General features: G+C 43.9%; 1 long non-coding RNA gene across 1 annotated transcript; it reads right to left on the reverse strand.

Annotated features, from left to right (window-relative positions):
- Positions 1 to 17,087: 17,087 nt before the first annotated feature.
- On the reverse strand, positions 17,088 to 17,741 carry LOC120559435. Its single transcript, XR_005639277.1, has 2 exons — positions 17,343 to 17,741; positions 17,088 to 17,246 (listed from the first exon to the last, which is right to left on the reverse strand). It is a non-coding gene; the product is annotated as an uncharacterized LOC120559435 (long non-coding RNA).
- Positions 17,742 to 19,107: the final 1,366 nt, after the last annotated feature.

Here is a 19,107-nt window from a genome sequence, read left to right on the forward strand (position 1 = left end):
AAAGTTAATTGAGTGTTTTCTAATAATATTGCCTAGAGGAAGCATATATAAGGAGAATAGAATTGGTCCAACCAAATTGGTTAAGTGCCCAAGACAAATTTTCCACGATGTGGGACAATAAAGTGAGTCTTGAATTAAAGCCAAGGGTATCTGTTTCGCAGTGCCAGCTCAGTCCCAATGTGATAGCCAAAGCTAGAGCAGAGTCAGGGGCCGTTCACATTTTACGCGGCACGCGCTGCGCTCGCCGCTAGGTTGTCCTATTCCCAACTATATCTGTTGTGCTCGCCGCCGGGCTCAGCGCAAATTTACGTCATACATGCGCCAATAATAATAACTGAATCCACGTCACGTCTGCGTCCGGTGTTTACATCAGATGTGCAGTAGGCTACATGCGACATTATGTTGGATACACAGTAGTGATTTGGTGGAGTCGATGTTTCTGTCTTTGAAACAAAAGAAAGCCTTGTTCCGTTTGTGGATCCACGTGTGTTCGGTATTTACTTTTTTTTTCTTTTAATTCAGACCCGTCACAGCGCACCGCAGCCGCTCTTGCCGCGGTCAAAGTTGAACCTTGTTGAACTTTGACCGCAGCACGTGTAAGAGCGGCCAGCCGCAAAATGCCGCTTGCATTGTGCTTTGCTCAGCGGCAGACCAGTTCTTGCGTGCGCATGCCATTGACAATAATGGGTTTCAGAGCGCAGCGCTGTCGTTTGCGCGTACAATGTAAATGGCCCTTTAGCGTTCAGTAGGGTGACAGCCGCATTCTCAGATAAGTGTTGCTATTGTCAAGCTGGGACAGGGCAGAGTGAAGTACCGCAGAAATGGCATCCTCTGTGCTCCTGTTCTGACGGTAGGCGAATTGGAAGGGGTCCAGTGAAGGCAGGTCTTGAGATGGGCCAGGAACAGCCTCTCGAAGTACTTCATTATAATGGGGGTCAGTGCAACTGGACGGAAGTCATTAAAGCTTGTTGCAGTGGAGTGTTTAGGCACCGGCACGATGGAGGTGGTTTTAAAGCACGCAGGGACAGCTGCCTGGGCTAGTGACAGATTGAATGTCAGTCCAAACCTCAGTCAGCTGCACAGCACAGGCCCTGAGTACACGTCCGGGGATACTATCAGAACCAGCAGCCTTGTGTGCATTAATCCTGCTCAGTGCCACACACACATTGGTGGTGGAAAGTGTGAGGGGCTGGTCATCTGCAGAGACCAAGCCTTGTGCGTTCTTTTTGTCTTGTAATCGCGACTAGTAGCTCGAGCGTGACGTCACATCCGTGTCGAAAAACGAATAACATTGGTTGTTGCATTCTTTTTGTCACACAATACTACGAGTCGGAGAAAAGATGGATTTTTGTAACATTTTTAGTAACATTTAGGATTCTATTCACCCAGTTATTGACATGTTACACACATATATTTCACAGTTTGATACATGAAAATTACGCTTTGATTAACGTTAACGTTAGGCTACTGCTCTGCTTTCTGCTCAAGACTCGGCTTAAAGCCATTGTTGTCATATAGCAAACGAGCGTCTCTAGCCAATTTCAGCTGCACAAGCTCCAAAATAACTAATCAGGTGGTATTTAACTCCTAATAAGACTGTAGCGACATGCCTATAGGTAGCAGTATACAGCGCTATGTGTACGACTTAATTTGGTTACAACAAAGACAAAAGTGCTTAAAATTGTAGATAACCACAATGTTTACTACGTGTGATGCACGACGTAGTCATCTTTGAAAGTGAGCTCGGGGTCCTCTGAGTTCAGACGACTTGACGATTTGTAAATACGACCTCGGGGGCGTTCTTTTTGCAACTTCCAGGTCGTAACTCCGGAAAACGACTCGTAAAACGACTTCGGTGGACAAAAAGAATGCACCATTAATGGCCACCTCTTTGTTGTCCCTATCAAAGCAGCCAAAGAAGTGGTTCAGCTCATCAGGCAAGGAGGTGTCGGTGACAGGGGGGGTGGAGTTGGTAGCTTTGTAGGCAGTGATGGGCCGGATGCCTTGCCACATGCGTCATGGGTCAGAGTTGTTCTTGAAGTGATTCTCAATCTTGTGGTTGTACTTAGCTTTTTTGATGCCCCTATTCAGGTTAGCACTGGATGAGTTATAGGCTTGAGCATCATCTGGTCTGAATGCAATTTCCCGTGCCTTCAGCAGGAGTCTGACTTCACTGTTCATCCATGGCTTCTGTAGCTTGTTAACCAACTGCTGAGCCTCTTCAACTGAGGGAACACTCTGTAAGTAGTTGTTCACATAGAAGCACAGTTTGATTGAGAATCTTACATCCTCTCTAGGTTCAATGTGCAGGAAAACATGGCAATGAAGGGCAAGCGAGGCACAACATGGACAACAAGTAGTCCCAAAGGGAAGTATCTGCCACTCATAGATTTCAGGGGGCTCATCTGTTTTCATGTTGCGCTAAAGACACCTCAGGAGGGGTTTGTCTTCAGGTAGGATGCACACCTGATGACACATGGACTTTCTGTCGCCACCGATTGGGACACTGTGTCCCCTGAAGCGCAGCAATGCACTAAGAATTGAGGGACTCAAGGCAGGACCAGGCAACAGAAATTAATTGAGGTTAAGTCCCTTGTCTCAGCAGGAAACCGATGGAATGCCTTCTCCAGGTAGGGAATGAGTCCTTACCCCAAGTGAAGGAGTTCAAGTACCTTGGGGTTTTGTTCGCGAGTGAGGGGACAATGGAGCGGGAGATTGGTCGGAGAATCGGCGCAGCGGGTGCGGTATTACATTCCATCTATCGCACCGTTGTGACGAAAAGAGAGCTGAGCCAGAAGGCAAAGCTCTCGATCTACCGGTCAGTTTTCGTTCCTACCCTCACCTATGGTCATGAAGGCTGGGTCATGAGCGAAAGAACGAGATCCAGGGTACAAGCGGCCGAAATGGGTTTCCTCAGGAGGGTGGCTGGCGTCTCCCTTAGAGATAGGGTGAGAAGCTCAGTCATCCGTGAGGAGCTCGGAGTAGAGCCGCTGCTCGCTGTGCGTCGAAGGAGCCAGTTGAGGTGGTTCGGGCATCTGGTAAGGATGCCCCCTGGGCGCCTCCCTAGGGAGGTGTTCCAGGCACGTCCAGCTGGGAGGAGGCCTCGGGGAAGACCCAGGACTAGGTGGAGGGATTATATCTCCAACCTGGCCTGGGAACGCCTCGGGATCCCCCAGTCGGAGCTGGTTAATGTTGCTCGGGAAAGGGAAGTTTGGGGTCCCCTGCTGGAGCTGCTCCCCCCGCGACCCGACACCGGATAAGCGGACGAAGATGGATGGATGGATGGATAAGTCCCTTGTAGTGAAATAAGCAGTTTAAGTACTACCCTATGTTTTCCATTGTCCATGTAGTGAGGTATGCACCAGCTTTCCTTGCTCTGAGAGGCAGCTTGCAGTTTGACTACAGCACCAGAGGTTTCCAATTTATTCTTTGCAGTGTAAGCAGCAGCCCTTTCTGGATCTTTAGCAAGGTGTTTCCCAGTACTCCTGAGGCTTTGCTTCTTAAAACGCCTATAAATATCCTTTGTCCTTAGCAGTGGTGTGGTATGCATTTGCATCCCTTTTATGGTCACTCCCTTGGTCCTGGCTTAATGTAGGTGTATTGCTGATTTGTCTTCCTTTGACCTTGTCACCTCCTTTTTACTTTTTTATAAGGCAGAGTGTCAACTTGCCAAACCTTCCCAACATTTTTCTGCAACTCAACTGACAAGGGGCTGAGAGATGTAAAGAGGCATTATTGAGACAGTAATTGTGCCTCAAGCATCTTTGCCGGCCCTTGAAGTGTCCCTCCCATCCGTGCGCTGATGGCCGCCGGCCCTCCTAGTGGTCTTAAGATACACATGATGTGTGAAAGGAAGAGTTAATACCTGTGGGGGTGGGCTCTGCAGGCTGAGATAAACAGTAGTCTCTCCCCGACTCCCCGGTTGTAGGGGGAAGTCCACACTGTGGCAAATGAGCAGCTGACGATGTTTTCCAAGGTCAATGGTAAGGTGAATAATTGGATTAATGGGTTTTGGTAATTAATGTGCTCAACGGCGCAGTTGCATTATTTCACCACAAGAGGGCCCTAATATGTCAGTCAACAGCCTTTCCAACAGTATTCCAAGGCTGAAAAGGAAATAAAAACTAATATTGTAGATGTAACCTAAGTAACTGACTGAGCAACCAGTATTTCTTTATAACAATCACAATCCAGGTGATAAGATACAGTTCCACAACATTTCTCTGTATGTGTTTCCTGCAGATGTTGAGCAGCTGTTGGTGGTTAAAGAAGAGCTTCCCCTTGAGCAGCAGGAGCCAGAGCCCCCCACACACATTAAAGAGGAACAGGAGGAACTGTGGAGCAGTCAGGAGGGAGAGCAGCTTCAACGGCTGGAGGAGGCTGATATCACCAAGTTCCCATTCACTCCTTTCCCTGTGAAGATGATGAAGAGGAAGCTCAGTCCTCACAGCTTCATCAGAGACAAACTCAACACATGGAAACAGAAGCTGATGGAGAGGACTGTGGAGGACCAGAACCAGCCAGGAATTCGCATCCACTTTTACAACCAGAGAGTGAAGACCAGACTGGAGACTCTTCTGAACCTGACACTGATGACAGTGCTGATTGGAAGGAGACCAGAGAACCTCAGTCAGCTTTAAACTCTCTGAAACATGATTCAAGACGTAAGAAAACATTCAGCTGCTCTGAGTGTGGGAAAAGATTTGGCCAAAACGGAAATCTGAAGAGACACATGAGAACTCACACAGGAGAAAAACCTTTCAGCTGCTCTGAGTGTTGTAGAGCTTTCTCTGGTAGTGGAAACCTGAAGACACACATGAGAACTCACACAGGTGCAAAACCTTTCAGCTGTTTAGTTTGTAAGAAAACGTTTTTAATCTCTAGAAATTTACGGAGACACATGAGAATCAACACAGGAGAAAACCTTTTCAGCTGCTGTGTTTGTAATAAATCTTTTATACAGAGAGGAAGTTTTCGGTCAGACATGAGAATCCACACAGGAGAAAACCCTTTTAGCTGCTCTGAGTGTGGTAAAGCTTTCTCTGAAAGTAGAACCCTGAAGAGCCACATACGAATCCACACAGGATAAAAACCTTTCAGCTGCTCAGTCTGTAAGAAATCCTTTACACACAGTGGACAGTTGAGGTCACACATGACAGTCCACACAGGAGAGAAAAGATTCAGCTGCAGTGTTTGTAACAAAAGATTTGCCTGGTGTTCTGATGTCAAAACACATAAATGTGTTGGTCAGATGGAAACAGAAGCTGATGGAGAGGACTGTGGAGGACCAGAACCAGCCAGGAACTCACATCCACTTTTACAACCAGAGACTGAAGACCAGACTGGATAATCTTCTGAACCTGAGGCTGGTTTGTGCCTTTTAAGTCCAAGCAAAACTTCTCAAGTATCATACACAAATCTTTATGTATCAACATCTAGAAAGAAGTCATTATATTGTGTGGTAGGAAAAAGTACACTCTTTTTTTAAATATTTGGTAGCACTTTATAATAACTATCCATAATTCATCATTTATTAAGCATTAGTTAACTATTAGTTAATGGTTTGTTCATTATTACTCATTAATTGTTCATACACAGTTCATCATGAGTAAAGTATTTGTTCCCACAGTTATAAATGGTTTGTTCATAGTAAACAAGACTATTAGTTAATGGTTTGTTCATCATTATTTATTAATTGTTCTTACATAATTCATCATCAGTAAAGCATTTGTTCCCACAGTTATAAATGGTTTGTTCATAGTAAATAAGCCTATCTTGAAAAATATGTTTGTAAGTACATAATTTATACTTAATAATTAACGAAACAACCATTTGTAAATTAAATAATTTTCCCATTATAAACCAGTTGCTAACTATTGCTAAATGCTTTGTTCATCATTTGTAAAGCATTGCTCCTGTGTTAATTCTCATAAATAAAGCATTTGTATACACACTTATAAATGGTTTGTTCATAGTAAATAAAGCTCTCAAAAATTATGTTTATAAATAGAAGTTTGACACTTAATAGGTATTACGAAAACCATTGGTAAATTAAATAATGTTCCCTTTATAAACTATCTACAAACTATTAGTAATGTATTTGTTTATCATTTGTAAATCATAGTTCCTATATTCATTCTAATCAGTACAGCATTTGTAAATACAGTTAGTAAATGGTTGGTCCATAGTAAGTAAGCCCATGTAAAATGTTTATCAGTATATTTTTTTAATCATTCCTAAATGATGCATTAACCATTTGTAAATTAAGTAATTTTACCATTATCAACTAGGTACTCAGGAATGTAAAAGGTTGTTTAAAACTAGGAAGTTAATGATTAACAGACTATCTAGACCTGCATTTGTTCATGTCTTAAATAAAATGTTATGATTTAGAAAAAGGCCTAAACTAATAGCTAGGGTGTTAACACATCTGTTACAAATACTTACCAATAATGTAATCCATGATTAACTCATGAGTTACTGCTGGTTAGTTAAGTATACTGTGTGAGCCCATCTAAAGTGAGTACTTTCTATGCTTTACAAAGCATTTATAAATGAGTTGCAAAGGCTAACAGAACCTGGACACACACATGTATTGTTCTTTTGGACACGCCTTCAGAAATATGCCTACGGATAGTTAGTGTGTTAATGCATCTCTAACGAGCACTTATCAACACATCAATTCATGATTAACTCATGAGTTACTACTGATTAGTTGACTTCATGGCGTGAGCCCATCTAAAGTGAGGACTTGCTATGCTTTACAAAGTATTTATAAATGTGTTGCAAAGCCTAGCAGATACAACAGAAACACAAGTAAAAACAGTATTTGTAACCCTTATTACGATGTAGTTCAGAGATGTTCAACGTTGGGGCCCATATGAGTTTGGTTTCTGTTTGTCCTACCACCGTGAAGAAGGAATCCAGGGCAATCCGTCTAAGTTCAGAGTCTCAATCCATAGCTCGCCACCCAGCCAACTGAACTGGGAATCTCTAAACCTGGAAGACTCTGGGATCTGAAGAGTCAATGTGATCCAATATCCCTCTCTGGACCGGACCTCCCGTGTGTAGCGCTTCTCAAATCCCCACCTCCTCCACCTGTAGATAAGGCCAAATCAGTTCTCTCAATTACTATTTAGTAATAAAATCAATTGCTTAGGCTACAATGAAAATAAAATGAGGTGATATTTCAGTTAACCCATATTGAAATATCTAACTCTCTATTCAGTTGTACAATTTGTTGTACAACCGTTCTTAAAGTATCAAAAGTATATAAATCCCTTTCAGGTATCAAAAGTACATTTATATTAATAGGTAACCTTTATACAAAAAAAATTCTAATTCAAGTTTTATGGAACCTACCTTAGTAACATTAATACTATTCTTAATATAATTGCATAAATTGCATGTAAAAATGGAGTGCAAGGTTTCCCTCCTCACACATCAATGCATCCATGGACATGCAATGCAACCCCCACCTCAAAGAACATATCAACCCACAAAACACAACCTGTTCCCTCCGCTCCACTCACTCAAACCTCCTCCACATACCCAGAACCAGACTCAGGACAATGGGAGATAGGGCCTTCTGTGCTGCTGCCCCACATCTGTGGAAAGCCCTCCCTGACACCTTGAGGGCACCTCAATCCACTAACTGTTTTAAAAAAGGCCTTAAGACATTTCTTTTTAGCAAAGCTTTTGGTCCCCTTTAGATGTTGTTTTTTTGTATTTTAAACTGCTTATCTTTTTTTGTTTCTAACCTGTAGCACTTTGAGATCTTTTGATGAAAAGTGCATTATAAATAAAATGTATTATTATTATTTATTTACACTACTCCGCTAGCCTTTTGTGGCTAATTACCCTATTAGCATATGAATACAGCACCTTAGCTAACCCGTTAGCTTTGCACTATTAGCACCGTTCTCTTAATACATCCATGATTAGCACCGATTAGCATGGATGCTAGCGAACTCAAGGCCTAGTGCTTAAGAATGACTCACCATTTTAATGGAATTCACTGCCTTTAATTCCGTCATGGAGTAGATTCAGGCACAGCTCTCTTTCGTTCTATTCACAACAAAGCATAGCCAGTATTAGATAGTATATAGTATGTAGAATTGATTTAATTCACTAAATGTCGTTCTTTTTCTCTTACCGAGTGTATAACAGCAGCCTTATACGATGTTCCGATCAAAGTTAACAATAATGACACCCCTATATTATTTTATTTTATTTTGAGACATTCCTTTTGTTTTCCAAGTTATTAAAATGTGGTCAAAAGTAGTTGTAAGAGCTATGGGAGAAAATAGTGGAAAATTATTTAACTTTCACTTAGCTTTGATGGGCTTGTAAATAAGCCAATGGGTGAACTGGGGTCCGTGAGCTGACCAATCAGCTATCAACTAGGCTACGTTAGATGGCTAGATTTACGTCTCCTCATGTCTCTTTTGGCGAAATAAAGTTGTGTCATCAGCCAAAAATTTAAATCAAATTCCCTTAGCCTTACAAATTATCAACCAGTTTTCAAGAGCTTCAGGCTTACAATTGAATTTATAAATGTGAAATTTTAACATTACATGATTATCCCTCGCAACCTCTGTATAACATACAGGTAAAGTCAGAAGTTAAATACTTGGGGATTGTTATTTCCAAGGATAAGACAACATCAGACAAAATGAATTTATGGAACAATATAGACAAGTGTAAATTAATCTTAAATAGGTGGCTGCAGAGAGATATCACAATGTTTGGGATAGTCTTATTATCTAAAATAGACAGCTTATCCAGACTTATTAACCTGGCCTTCTCCTTTCCCATCTCTCCAAATATGGTCAAAGCCATAAACAAGATTCATTTAAATTTCATATGGAGAAACAAATGTTTCTAAGGAAAATCAACATGGTTAAAAACTATGAAGATAGAGGTGCGAATGTGATTGATTTTGATATAATGAATGGTGTCTTGAAATTGAAATGGTTAAAATCTTTTTTTAATAACAGGCAGTCCTTTTGTTTTACTGTCCCCAATTTAATATTTTCAAAAATGGGTGGAATAGACTTTCTTCTGCGATGTGATTTTGAATGCAATTCATTACCAGTCAAACTTTCTGCTTTCCATCAGCAGGTTCTTCTCTATTGGAAGTTAATCTACAAACATAATTTCACACCTCATAATACAGAAAATCTGTGTACATGGAGGAATGGAAATCCAAGGGAATCTGGTCAATTGCTTTTATGGACAGTAACAGACTCTTGTTACAGCATGAGGAGTTTTGTGAGAAATATCAACTTCAATGCAATGTCAAGCGTTATGATAGATGGTTGAAAGCTATACCAATGTCTCTGAAATCCATGGTGAGAGAAGACATTCTCCTGGGGCCTCATTTATAAAACCTGTTACGCAAGAAAAAGTTGCGTGAAGCAGGGTGAAATTTGTCATCGCAACATTCCTCGCAATAGTTGGGATTTATAAAGACTTTCCATGCGTAAAAATGTTCCCAGTTTTCCGCAACTTTTTGACCACACGTGTGATCGTGCATAATGTTACCAAGGTTTTGTAGACTGCGTTTTAGTGAACTCCGATGGTATGGCCGTTTTCTGAACCTAACCCAGTTTTTGTTTTCCTGAACCCAACAATCCCGTTCTTGCTAAACCGACCCAGAGCCGGTCGCGGCGCCCGGAGAGGGGCTCCTCCCACACCGTGCAGCTGCTCTCCCCTGCCTCTCCCTGTGAAATGCGCTGTTTGTTTGATGTGTATATGTGTGTGTGTGTGTGTGTGTGTGTGTGTGTGTTGTCTGTGTGTGTGTCTGTGTGTGTGTCTGTGTGTGTGTCTGTGTGTGTGTCTATGTGTCTGTACGTCTTTATGTGGTCGTGTCTGATTGTAGCTGTCTGTGTGGAAATGTTGTCTTTCTACACCTGCTATTTCCACACAAAGTTACCAAATTGTTACATTTCAAGCACTTTCACCTGCACCAATAATGATCCAAAATCTTGTTTCTATTTTTTTTTACAATTTTTCACCTTTTTAATAATTGAATGACCATATGATAATAAATGTGATCTCACAGGGGTAAATGGCAAATATGAACCATAAATTATGTATGTATCATTGGTAATTGAGCTAAATCTGTTACATTACATTATTAAGTTTGTGTAACAAAAATATGAACACTACACAGGGGTTAAGTCTTCCAAACAGGATTTAGTTTGGATGTTCTACCTCTGTTAGGAGCACATCGATCTCACAATCACTGAATCGTTTTTTCCCCATGTTTCTGTTTCGTGATAGGTGATCAAGGGCTCCTTTCAAGGCTGGAATATTCATTGATTAATTAACATGGACCTTATTAGGACAAATATAGGACGACCTTGGGAGGAGCGTGAGGCTCGTGCAGGACCGCAATAGGTAACGCACGTCCGTATTTATAACGAGAAGATTGCGTACCGGTGTAAGATTTGCGTACGAAAATTCTGACTTTTTTGCGTACGAAATCTTTCAGAATGGATTCTACGCACAGTTTTATAAATGAGGCCCCTGGTCTGAGGCAGCTCTGCATCCAAGGAATTGATTGCTGTGATTATAAATGTACCAACAAAGTTATTAGAAATATTCTATTTAAGGAATATAATTCTAATCCAGTAAAAAAACAATATATGATGAAAGAATTAGGTGATGGAGACGTTAAGAAAATAAGGAAACGTTATATCTCATTTTCTCTTCTTCCGAAAGTAAGAGGTCAACTTTAAAATTTTAAATGAAATCTACCCAACAAACGAATTTTTAAGACTGAGATTCAATTTTGACACTAATAACTGTGTTTTTTGTGAAAAAGAAATTGAGAACCTAGAACATGTTTTTTTTCTGTGTGAGTCTGTGCAATCTTTCTGGAGAGATCTGCAGAGCTGGTTACAGACCAGGAGAAATTGAGATACCACCTCTGACAGTGAATAATATAAAGTTTGGTGTTTTTATAAGAAGGTAGATTTTGGTCTCAACAATTTGGTGCTTTTAGGAAAACATTTTATACATAAGTGTAGATATTATAAACCAAGGGTGTCGGACTGGGGGTAAAACCAATACTGATTACCAGGGCCCAAGGTGAGAGAGGGCCCTTGAAAAGTCTGGAACATATTTTATTTTACCTGTATATTTTCATTTCCTAATTAAATTTCATAATGCATGTCAGAGGAAATGTAAAGTTAGTGTATTGGCTGAATAACTTTGTTGATTGACTGACTACATTTTGTATACAAAAAAAGACTAAGGTCTCAACCACTCCTTGCTAATGCGCCAAATGGTTTAGTCCATCTGCACACACTGTGTTTACGTTAGTTCAGTTGAGCATCTGGTGGAGCGCAAACTTCTGCTGTAGAAATGTCTTTCTGAAAGAAAGCCAAATCATGCTACCAAAAAAGAAAAGAAAGACAGGAGAAGGAGAGAAAACAAAATGAGGGGAAACAATTGGTAACTGACTTATTTTCAAAGAAAGGTGAGCACAAACTAGAAAACGAAATCCACGGTGCTGAATATCTCCGTGACCGTTAGTGCTAAAAACGAACTGAGACAACCCATTGAAAGAGCAGAACATAGACTTTCAAATGATAATTTGGTTATACATGTAATGTCTATAATTAGCAATAATAGGCTAATCAGTGTCATAGGTAGCTTGGTAGCTCATTGGTAGATACATATCATGTCAACATTACACAGTTTCAGAAACTGTCACACCAGGGAGTGGAGTAGCAACAGACCCCTCATCATCCTCTTTGGATTTGGGACAAGGTGAGCTTATATCAAAGTTAAAGCAAACCATGTTTAGCCATTTTGACTGAAAGGTGTTAAGTAACACTAACATCTTAGTGCGTTTTATTATATTAGGTTACAATTAGGATAAGAGGTTAACCCTTTAAGCGCCAAAGTCGCAATATTGCGACAGGACGCGGTACTGAATCAAACAGCTGTTTTCTCTGAATAGAGTGTTATATGTCATTCATACTCCCCTCCACTAGTTGGCAGACATCCCATACTTAGACCTTTGCTCAGAAATACATCATGCTTCAATGCGAAATGTTCGAGGAAATCCCATCCAAACTTGACTTTTTTTGTCAAAAGCGACTTTTTCTGGTGTTATTGGAGACTTTTGTGGCGTTTGGAGACTCTGTTAGGCTGGGCTGCCTGGATTCAAGCGCAGACACGGAAAAGGTCAGAACAGGTATTGAGGTTTATTGAACAAAAAACAAATGAGTGATGCAGGTGCTGGATATCCCCTGGGGCTGAGAGCGGGCAGACAGGTGAGAGGCAGGATTGGGAAAAGAACAAGGCTCAGATAGGCAGACTGGGCTTCCAGGGCGGTAGTGGAAATCTGGACACAAAAACACAAAAAAAGTCAAAACTTGCAACAGGTATACAAAAAAAAAACAGTCTTTCAAAAACAGTGAGGCTGGCCGTAGCGAGTGTTACCACTTGGGTGAACGGACGATCTGGCAGAGACTGGTTGGAAGGCTGGGGTTTATAACAGGAGTGGTGATTGCTGGATGTGAATCAGGTGAACAGGAAGCCACAGGTGTCTTGACGAGGAGGGAGAGAGAGCCAGGAGCACCACACCCACTCAGCACATGACAGACAACAAAAAAAAGGGAGAGGGAAACAGACAGCACCATGACAGTACCCCCCCTCAACGGGAGCCTCCCGGCGACCCACCCGGCATATCAGGATGGGCTGCATGGAACCTCCTAACCATGTCCGCATCCAAAATAAAAGACCGCGGTATCCATTGTCTTTCCTCTGGGCCGTAACCCTCCCAATCCACCAAGTATTGCAAGCCCCTGCCACGACGCCGGACAGCCATAATCCGACGCACCGTGTAAGCAGGGAGGCCATCCACGACCCGAGCCGGAGGAGGGGGCACAGCTGGAGGGCACAGAGGGCTGGAAGAGACAGGTTTTAGTTGGGAGACGTGAAAGGTGGGATGGATTCTCATAGTACGTGGTAGCCTTAACCTGACAGCTGAGGCGTTGATGACACGGTCAATGACAAAGGGTCCAATGAACCGGGGTGAGAGTTTCTTAGAGTCAGTCCTGAGGGGAATGTTCTTAGAGGAAAGCCAAACTCTCCGCCCTGGTTTATACGTGGGGGCCGGGGTCCGGCGGCGATCAGCGAGGCGATGATTGCTCGCCACAGAGCGGAGAAGAGCTGATCGGGTCTCCTTCCAAATCTTGCGGCAGCGTCTGAGGTGGTGCTGGACCGAGGGAACCATCAATTCACTCTCCTGAGAGGGAAACAGAGGGGGTTGATACCCGAGGGAAGCCTCGAATGGGGACAGCCCTGTGGCCGAGCTGGTCAGAGAGTTGTGTGCATACAGGCGAGCTGCGAGCTCCAGGAGGATGGGTTGGTGGATGCTACACAACGCAGGGCTGCTTCCAAGTCCTGGTTGGCCCTCTCTGCTTGTCCATTAGTCTGAGGGTGGAAACCAGAGGAGAGACTGACAGTAGCACCAAGAGATTGGCAAAACTCTTTCCAAACCTGGGATGTGAATTGGGGTCCTCTGTCCGAGACTATATCCAGGGGGATGCCGTGCAGTCTGAAGACTTGTTGAACTAGCAGGTCGGCGGTCTCACGGGCTGAGGGGAGCTTGGACAGGGCAATGAAGTGCACGGACTTAGAAAAACGGTCCACTATAGTGCAAATGGTGTTGTTACCTTGGGATGGGGGCAGGCCTGTAACAAAGTCCAGAGCAATGTGCGACCATGGACGGCCAGGCACAGGCAGAGGGCGCAACAGACCTGCAGAGGGTCGATGGGATGCCTTGCTCTGGGCGCAGACAGTGCATGCCGATACGTAGGCTCGAGTGTCAGCTTCCATGGTGGCCCACCAAAAATTCCTCTTGAGCAGAGACAGAGTACGGTTGAAGCCAGGGTGACAAGCGAACCGGGAAGTGTGGACCCACTGCAAGACCTGGGAACAAACAGAGTCAGGCACAAACAAACGGTTAGCTGGAGCGTTACCTGGGTCTGGCTGATCCCTCTGGGCCCCTCTGACAGCAGCCTCAATCTCCCAGGAGATAGCCGCTACCACACAGCTGGGTTGGAGGATGGTGTCTGGGCTGGGAATGTCCTCCATGGGTTGATGTAGTCGGGACAAGGCATCTTGCTTAACATTTCTGGAGCCGGGTCTGTAGGTCAACACAAAGTTAAAACGTCCAAAAAACAATGCCCAGCGTGCCTGGCGAGAGTTCAGCCTCTTAGCAGACTGAAGGTAAGCCAGATTTTTGTGATCAGTCCAAACGATAAAAGGCTGTTCAGAACCCTCCAGGTAATGCCGCCACTCCTCCAAAGCTAGCTTCACGGCAAGCAACTCCCTGTTTCCCACATCATAATTTCGTTCCGGTGGACTAAGGCGGCGAGAGAAAAAGGCACACGGATGCAGTTTCTGGTCTGGTCCAAAACGTTGGGAGAGAACCGCCCCCACCCCACTGTCAGAAGCATCCACTTCAACAACAAACTGCTTATCAGGGTCAGGATGGACTAGGATAGGTGTGGAAATAAACAGTGTCTTAAGCCGAGTAAAAGCAGTTTGTGCTTCCGGGGGCCAGGTGAATGGGGTCTTGACTGAAGTAAGTCGAGTGAGGGGAGTCGCAACCTTACTGTAGTCCCTGATAAAACGCCTATAGAAATTGGCAAAACCCAGGAAGCGTTGTAACTGCTTACGGGAGGTGGGAGTTGGCCATTCGGCAACTGCTCTAATCTTCTCAGGGTCTGTCTTCATCTGCCCGCTCTCAAGAATGTACCCCAAAAACCTTACAGAGGTCACGTGGAACTCACTTTTCTGCCTTCACATAGAGCTTGTTTTCGAGTAGTCTCTGGAGCACCTGGTGGACATGGGAAACATGTTCAGCAGTGTCCCTTGAAAAAATGAGGATGTCATCCAGATATACATATACAAAGCGGTTCAAAAAATCTCTGAGCACATCATTCACAAGGCTTTGGAATACCGCAGGTGCGTTGGTCAAACCAAAAGGCATCACCAAGTACTCGAAGTGTCCCTGGGGCGTATTGAACGCAGTCTTCCACTCATCCCCCTCCTTGATCCGAACCAGGTGATAGGCGTTGCGAAGGTCCAACTTGGTGAAGATCTTGGCTTGCTGTAGAGACTCAAAAGCAGAGTTAATCAAAGGTAGGGGGTACCGGTTCTTGACAGTTATGTTGTTAAGGCCTCGATAGTCTATGCAGGGTCGGAGGGTCTTGTCTTTCTTCTCAACAAAGAAAAACCCCGCCCCAACTGGAGAGGAGGATGGACGGATGAGTCCCGCATTAAGAGAGTCTCTGATGTAACTCTCCATAGTCTCCCTCTCTGGTTTGGACAGGTTATAGAGCCTGCTGGTGGGCAAAGGTGCATCAGGGAGCAGTTTTATCTCACAGTCATAGGGTCGGTGTGGTGGAAGGGAAAGTGCCAGGTCTTTCCGAAACACCTCCCTAAGCACGTGGTAGTCAGAGGGGATAGCGGACAAATCAGGAAGCTCAGTGCAAGTGTCTTTAGTGGCACATCCAGCAGGGGGCAGGGCTGACTGTAAACAGTTGGAATGACAGAATGGGCTCCAACTTGCAATCCTTCCAGCCGACCAGTCCACCTGTGGGTTGTGTAACGTTAACCAGGGAAACCCCAGAATAACTGGTGTATTTGGGAGCTGTGATAAGGTTGAAGGTTATTTCCTCGTGGTGATTGCCAGACAGAACTAACTTGATGGGGAGAGTGACATGAGTTACATGGGCCAGAATTCTGCCGTCCACAGACCTGGCAGTGCGAGTCTCCGAGAGAGTCTCTATGGGGAACCCTGACTGGGTGGCTAACTCGGAGTCCAGAAAATTGCCTTCAGCCCCAGAGTCAATCAGGGGCGGGCACAGAGAGGGAGAGCTGGGGAGAACAGAGGGTGGCCGGAAGCTGCATACGAGAGGGGTTAGAAACGGGAAGGTTATCTTGGCTCTCCAATACCCCCACATTTATTGGGGAGCCCGGTCTTTTGGCCAAACGGGGCAGACCGCGATGAAGTGACCCTTCCCTCCGCAGTAGAGGCACTCACCGGATCTCCTACGGTGGAGACGTTCGGCCAGAGATAGGTGAGCGCGGCCCACCTGCATAGGCTCTTGTTCAGCCTCGGGTGGAGTTGTGGGAACAGAAGGGCCAGGGGAAACCGGGGACCTGGTTGGCGGAATCCACCGTTGGGGAGAGACTTCCAGCAGGTTGGCTCTCTCCCTGCGCCGCTCCCGGAGGCGATTGTCCAACCGGATAGCCAAGGAGACAAGAGAGGAAAAGTTAGAGGGTTCATCACGTGACACTAGCTCATCCTTGATCCTCTCACTCAGTCCCTTATGAAAAGCTGCGGATAGCGCTGCGTCATTAAACTCTGTATCAGCAGCAAGAGTTCTGAACTCTACAGAAAAATCCGCCACACTTCTGGAGCCCTGGTGAAGGTTTAACAACCGCCTAGCGGCATCCCCGCGAAGATCTGGATGATCAAAAACTTCCTTGAATTTAGACTCAAACTCACTCAGAGACAGCATGGCAACAGGTGAGTTGGAATTAAACGCTTCAGCCCACATTAGTGCCCTTCCCCTTAACAACCCCAGAATGTATCGTACCTTGGACTGGTCCGGCGTGCGATGTTGCGGTGAGTAAAAACCATGGCACATTGCAACAAGAACCCTCTACACTTAGAGAATTCACCGCGAGAACGGTTCAGGATCCGGGGCATATGACTCCCTCCGGGGGGTCAACAACAGGTGATGGGGCTACAGGGGCTGGCTGTGGAAACACAGGCTGTGGGGCTACAGGAGCTGGCTGTGGGGTCTGAATTAACTGGGTTAAGGCAGAGACTTGTTCAGTCAGAAGTGATAATTGATTGACATGGCTTGCCTGTCCTCCACAAGAGTCCGGATCAGCTGGTCGTGTTGTCCGAGCAGTGCTCCTTGGTTGCTGATAGCTATTTGGTTTCTGGTGCCGATGGAGTCCGTCTCCGTGTCCGCTGAATCCATCTTGGCCAGATCGTACTGTTAGGCTGGGCTGCCTGGATTCAAGCGCAGACACGGAAAAGGTCAGAACAGGTATTGAGGTTTATTGAACAAAAAACAAATGAGTGATGCAGGTGCTGGATATCCCCTGGGGCTGAGAGCGGGCAGACAGGTGAGAGGCAGGATCGGGAAAAGAACAAGGCTCAGATAGGCAGACTGGGCTTCCAGGGCGGTAGTGGAAATCTGGACACAAAAACACAAAAAAAGTCAAAACTTGCAACAGGTATACAAAAAAAACAGTCTTTCAAAAACAGTGAGGCTGGCCGTAGCGAGTGTTACCACTTGGGTGAACGGACGATCTGGCAGAGACTGGTTGGAAGGCTGGGGTTTATAACAGGAGTGGTGATTGCTGGATGTGAATCAGGTGACAGGAAGCCACAGGTGTCTTGACGAGGAGGGAGAGAGAGCCAGGAGCACCACACCCACTCAGCACATGACAGACAACAAAAAAAAGGGAGAGGGAAACAGACAGCACCATGACAGACTCGTGAAAGCATGTATCATTCTACAATTACTGTGCTCAACGAGCAGCGGGTGCTGCCGTGAGCCCCTCCCCAGTCAAAAAGCCCTCAAAAAGGGGGGTTTGAGGAACATGGGGGCTCATCAGGACTGCCTATGCATAGGGCCCAGGATCTTGTGCTACACCCCTGTTTTAAACCCTCCCTCATCCATTGGAAGAATGAGTTACATCTTTTTTGTAAGTCATTGAAAAGGGTTAAGGATAAAAAAGCCCTTGAATTGATTTATTTACTTACTTGAAACTCTTAATTTAATTTGAGATAGCCCCTTCTATTTTCTATTTATTTTCTCTTATATTATTCTTTATGTTGATTTGTAAGGTATAAGCTCCTAGGTTATGTTTATATGCTCAACCTGAGGCAAAAGATCAGTTTTTTTAGGTGGATTTGTGATTGTGCCTTCTTTGTTTGTATATCTGTATTCTAAAAGGATGAACAATAAAAAAATATTTAAATGTATTTTCAGAGCTCTGAGAAGACAAAGAACCAAATTAAAGATGATGGTAGTTTTTTCTTTTAAAGTGTCAAACAGAAGACAGAAGGTTTAATCTTGGAGTGTAAATGTAAGATGTCAACAGTTTTTTTGTTTGTCTAAAGGTGAAGTTAATGTTTATGTTTATATTAGACCAATTATCATATTAAATCAGACCACTTTTCTATCTATCTATCTATCTATCTCTCTCTCTCTCTCTCTCTCTCTTCTCTCTCTCTCTCTCTATCTGTCTGTCTCACAAACATACAAAACACACATCTCTCTCAAGTTATTCATTTATTCATTTGATTTGCGTCATGTGCACAAAAACACAAAGAAGCCGTCGTTGGGCTCAGGCTCGCTCCAACATTATTAAATGTGTAGAAAAAAAATCATAGTAAAAACGAGAATCCCTGAAATAGTACATAAGTTGAAATACAACATACATAACATTAAATTAAATATATTAGTGGTAGTGATAAGTGACTTCCGTGAATACACAAACAAAACGGAGGAGGTTTTCTTTCCAGACCCACACCCCGGGGCTGAGTCAGCTAATAGAACTAGCTAATGCCGGCTAACCACAGCTGATATTAATCAATAAAATCCAGAAAAATTGATCTTTTAATATTTGAATTTTCACCATGGGCGTAGAAGTAAAAACTGCTTTAAAACTAACTTTTGGGGGCTGAGTTCTTAATGTAAACATGAACCTGGTGCAATATAAAACATATCTGAGGGATCCTTCTTGCTTGTATATAATTTATAGCAGAAGTTCTCTGAAAATCTCTTTTATATACAAGCTAAACTGGTATTGGAACTGAAATTTCCCTAACCTGATTGTAATTAAATCTGGACTTTGTGAATTGAAATCTACAATGAATGCAATTTACATGTGGAAATATGCTGGCTCTATACACGCTAAAAGTCCTGATTATCAGAGATGGGGACTCAAGTCTGAGACTCGGACATGAGTCGCACTTAAGTCGCACAAACAGCTGACTTCAGACTTGACTCGGACTCGACCCAAAAGACTTCAGACTCGAGCTTCGAG

This window comes from Perca fluviatilis, chromosome 5, assembly GCF_010015445.1.
Source record: "Perca fluviatilis chromosome 5, GENO_Pfluv_1.0, whole genome shotgun sequence".
Classification (NCBI taxonomy): Eukaryota; Metazoa; Chordata; class Actinopteri; order Perciformes; family Percidae; genus Perca; species Perca fluviatilis.